We start from the raw sequence: 5,090 nt of genomic DNA, 5'->3' as shown, positions 1-5,090 counted from the left end.
AAATATAAACCAGCTACGATCAATCGCATAACATCTAGCCTTTCAGCTAACAAAATTTCGAGACACTTCCTATGCGGAGCACAAATATAGCGCGAGTAATAGACTGTGCTCGCGATGTGAAGAACTTGACGCGTGACAAGGAGCATGCCACGAAAATTTGGTTAGCTGAAAGGCAGGGCGAAACAAGAATGGTCGAAAGTTCAAATTTCGTTTTATCTGTAAAATCTGAATATATATTTTGATTTTTTAAATCATTCTGGGATATTTCTTGAATCTTTCATAGGTCTTATAATTAATATTAGACTTGATAAAAATCACTTCGTTTTCCTTTTCACTCTTCCTTTAAGAAATATTTTAAGTTAGAAAGAATAATTATTTAATTTATTAGCCACTTTTTACTAATATTTTTCGAAGGAACGTCAGAAAGAATAATTATTTAATTTATTAGCCACTTTTTACTAATATTTTTCGAAGGAACGTCAGAAGAAATGGAACAGAAAAGACGAAAAATTTTGAATAATATGAAAAAAGGAAATGCTGCTGCCCCCAAGAAGGTGAATGACCAAGTTACAAATCAAGTAAGTATGCCATTTTTAATTTAAAGGGTCTTTAACTCTGGAACAATAAACAATAGTTTTGTGCAAACTGCTGCAAGTTGCGTAAAGTTAATTAAGGTGATGATATCAGATTGCTGTTGATATTGTGGAGATTATTTTTTCTGACAGTAACGCTTTGCTAGGGCTTCTCACGTCTAAAGAGAATATTTGACGAAAGGGAGAATTATTGTTCTAGTTTTCTAGCCCCTTTAAAAAAGTTAATATAGGATTGAATATTGCTTCCTCTCGCTTTTGAGTGTTATTGTGAAGAAATTCAACAAAGGTTTTATCTTGGTATTATTGTAGAAAAATGAAGAATTAATGAAAGAAATTATGGAAGATTCGTCTGAGGAGCATAGCCCTAGAAAACGAAAACTGTACCGAAAAATTGACCGGATGCAACTGCAGTATCAAAAACTTGAGGAGGAGAATGAGCGCCTAAGAAAATTCGGAGGCAAAGTCCTATGCATTTTTTTCTAAAATAATTAGATTATGCTTAAAATTTAATTTAATTTAGATTTAGATCGTTTGTTAAAAAAAATGAAAAGGGTTCACGAAAAATGTCAGGATTGTCATGTAAATTCTTCTACACCTTTAATGGAAAAAGAAGAGGAAATGGTATAATCATTAAATATTTTCAACTGTGATAGTGGGGAGACTTATACTTGCGGCAAGCCGGCAATGCATAATTAACTTACAATTCGTTTGGTTTTTACTGATAAGGTTGATCTGGGAAACCAGGTTATGGTTAAAAAAACTGATTTAACAATGGCAGAGTTTTCGGCCAATGGAAATGCGTGCTTTTTTGCCCGAAATCTATTATTGTGCGTCTTTTCCGAAGCGGATCTCATCAATACTTCATTAAGTGGAAAACAGTGTAACGCATACCCAGATAAACCAGCAAAAAAAAACTTGATCCTGTCAAAGTGAACAGCATTATAAGTAAGATGTTTCATTTTCTCATTTCATTATCACTTTAAAGGGTACAACGACCGCTATATTGAAGATTTTAAAATGTTTAAACCTTTTCTAGGTTATATTGCCAAAAAAAAATAGTCAAGTCCCAGCCAGTAAAATCAAAAAGACCATTCAAGATAAACTGAAAGAAATCACTAATAAACATGACAAAACTGAAACCACTACTACAAATAATTTTCCCAACCCTCCGTCAGCTGAAGTTGCAAAAGACGCTATTAATAGAGAAGATGACATCGACAATACAGAAAAAATTGAAAATTTACTGAGTTAATTTTTGTTTTAAATATATATTTGAGACTGATGTTTTCTAAAAATAAATACATTATTTTACAATTTAAATGTTTCTTAATAAAATCACTCCAATATCAATAAGTTTTCTTAGTAATTTCTTTATAAACTCACAGTAACCTCTCAAAGTTTTCTTGAGCATTTCTCAATTAAATAGCTATAATATCTCAACGTTTTCTTAATAATTTCTCAATTAAATAGCTATAATATCTCAACGTTTTCTTAAGATTTTCTCAATACAATAGCTAAAACATCTTTAGTTTTCTTAATAATTTCTTAATAAAATAGCTAATTTTTTCTTAAAGAATTCGCAATAATATCTCAAAGTTGTCTCAATATTTCCTTTAGAAAACGCATTATAATTCCTCAAGGATTACTTACTAATTTGATAAGAAATCCACGAAAGCATTTCTTAACAAAATCTATAGAATATTTTTCTAAAAAATCACAATATCTCGCAAGAAATTGTAGAGAAATACTTAATCTAAATTCTTCAGAAAACCCGTTAAAACCTGATTAGAAAAAGAGGCCAAACTTCTCATAGTTTCTCAAGGTGTGTTCTTAAGAATTTCGAGATCTTTTCCTTTATTTCTTTTCTTAAGGATTCTCAAGACATTTTTTGTAAGGGTATCCCTAACATAAAAAGTATTGATTCTAGAACAGAAAGGAATGAACTCAGAGGAATTCGACCATTGATTATGATTTACTTTTATCGATGATTAAAAACGAAACGTGGTCTAGTGTTTTAGCAACCGTAGATTGCAATGTATCTATAAATAATTTTATAAAGATCCTACAAAATTACATTGATAGAGCGACAAAAATCAAAAGAATTAAAATAACTCATGATCATCTTAAACTAAAACCATGGATAACGAAAGGTTTGATTAATTCTATCCGTAAACGAGATGATATGGCGAAGAAGCTAAAAGCACAACCATTTAATCATAAGCTTAGGGATCAATATAAACAATACAGAAATCCACTTTCTACTCTAATCAGATCTGTTAAATATAAATATTTTAAAAACAAAATCATTAATGCTAATAACGACCCAAAAAAATATGGAAAGCAATTAACGAAGCCACCCTTAAAACCAGAAAGCAAAATTCAGAAATAAAAATAAGAGTCGATTGTCATTCCTATTCAAGTAGAGATAATGCGAAAATGGTTGCTGAGAGTTTCAATGAGTTCTTTTCAACAATTGGCTCTAACCTGGCAGAAAAAATACTTATTCATAAAAATATCCAAAATCCATCCGTTGATATTCCTATAAACCAACACCACCAACCCATAAACAGTCTATTTCTAACCCAGTAATAGCTAGTGATGTTGAAACCAGTATCCAGGGATTAAAAAACTCCAGTTCTAGAGGCTACAATAACATTGATGTTAAAGTGTTAAAACGATTGAAACGTATCATCTCGTTGCCATTGACACATACTATAAATCTAAGTCTCACGATGGGCATTTTTCCTGCCATCTTTAAAAAAGCTATTATTATCCCAATTTACAAATCTGGGAGTAAAAGTGATATAGGAAACTACAGACCTATCTCATTGCTCAGCAACATTTCTAAAATATTTGAATCTTTGATTAAAAACCACTTGTAGACTTCTTAGAAAGCACAAACTATTTCTCTAACAATCAATTCGGGTTTAGGAAAAAACTTAAGCACTAGTGACGCAATAACAGAAGTTACCAACTTCCTTTACAACTCTATAGACAAAAATCTCAAAACTATCGGAGTTTTTCTAGATCTAAAGAAAGCTTTTGATACCGTTTCACACGAGAAATTAATAACAAAAATAAAAAATGCGGAATACCTCTAAAATGGTTCAAGAGTTACCTCGCTCATAGAGAGTCCGTGGTTAAGGTAGCTAACACGTTTAGTAATCCTCAACCTTTAAAATATGGAATCCCCCAGGGAACTCTTATCGGCCCTGTACTATTACTAATTTATATGGATGACTTATGCGATTATAATATACAAGGAAAACTTACAGCGACACGACTTTACTATTCGCAGGTAACTCATGGACCGAAGTATTCCAAAAAACTCAAGAGGGTTTAGCTCAATTCCAAAGTTTATTAAATAATAACCTTTTAACACTCAATGTAAACAAGACGAAATACATTTGTTTCTCAGCCGGTAAACTAATAGATGTCAATGACAAACTATATATACATGGTTGTGCTCATCTGCCCAAATGTAATGCGAGCTGTCATACTCTTGGTAATGTTAATTCTATAAGATATTTGGGTATTACCATCGATCAACATCTGAAATGGTCTGAACACACACAAATCCTTCATCAGAAACTACGCTCTTGCTTATATAAATTTTACGAACTTAGATGCTTTTTGTCAATAAATTGGCTGAGAACGGTGTATTTTGCCTTGGTGCAGTCGGCTATTTCTTACGCAATAATTGTTTGGGGCGGTACTCATGCCACTTTAATTGAACCTCTGGAGATCCTTCAAAGAAAAATTCAACGTATCTGTTTAAAACGTAATAGATTCGAGTCCTGCTCCAACCTTCAAAACGAATTCAGGGTACTTACTGTTCGGCAGTTATATGCCAAATCATTATTGCTGTATACTTTTAAAACTAGAGAACAACTGAAACCAACTAATATTTATAACACAAGATTTGTAAAAGAAGGGAACCTTACGAATGTACTACTAAACAAAGATATATCTCAAAAAATATTATTTATTTAGGTCCAAAACTATTTAATATGTTAAATATTGAATTAAACTCTGTGACTCAAAAAATTTAAAAAATCTATTACAACATGGCTAATTAAATTGGGTATTGATAACTTATACGAGAGAATGGAATTCTAAAATACTAATCTAATAACATAATGTATAGTTTACTATAATGTTAAATTGTAAAGCTCTCCCCCGAATTTCAATTTTCGATCACAATAATACCAAATGGATCCTAGCCACGCACGAACACTTGTGTTCATTTGGCAATAAGGATGATGTAATTATTATTATAAAATATTCAAAAATGTACTATTGAGAGGGCATCATTAAGTTAATTAAAAAAAGGGCGACAGACTCAAGGGTTCTTAGCTTCATTGGTTCACGATGTAAATCTGTGTATTCTGGTCCTCGTTTGAGGGCGTGGGTTCGAATCCCACTTCTGACACGATATGTTTTATGAAAATAACAGGAAGAGATGTAATTTGAAACGTCTTAACTACTGAACACCAC

General features: G+C 31.7%; 1 long non-coding RNA gene across 1 annotated transcript; it reads left to right on the top strand.

Annotated features, from left to right (window-relative positions):
• The first annotated feature begins 447 nt into the window (after window positions 1-447).
• Window positions 448-1,129, top strand: LOC149683425 (uncharacterized). The gene is made up of 2 exons (XR_016384205.1): window positions 448-578; window positions 903-1,129. It is a non-coding gene; the product is annotated as an uncharacterized LOC149683425 (long non-coding RNA).
• Window positions 1,130-5,090: the final 3,961 nt, after the last annotated feature.

The sequence above is a fragment of the Phalangium opilio genome, unplaced genomic scaffold, assembly GCF_054372755.1.
Source record: "Phalangium opilio isolate 3A_F unplaced genomic scaffold, DU_Popi_V2 ptg000037l_1, whole genome shotgun sequence".
In the NCBI taxonomy this organism is placed as follows: Eukaryota; Metazoa; Arthropoda; class Arachnida; order Opiliones; family Phalangiidae; genus Phalangium; species Phalangium opilio.
Note: the sequence above shows the minus strand (reverse complement) of the source record. Positions and strands in the feature narration are given on the sequence as shown.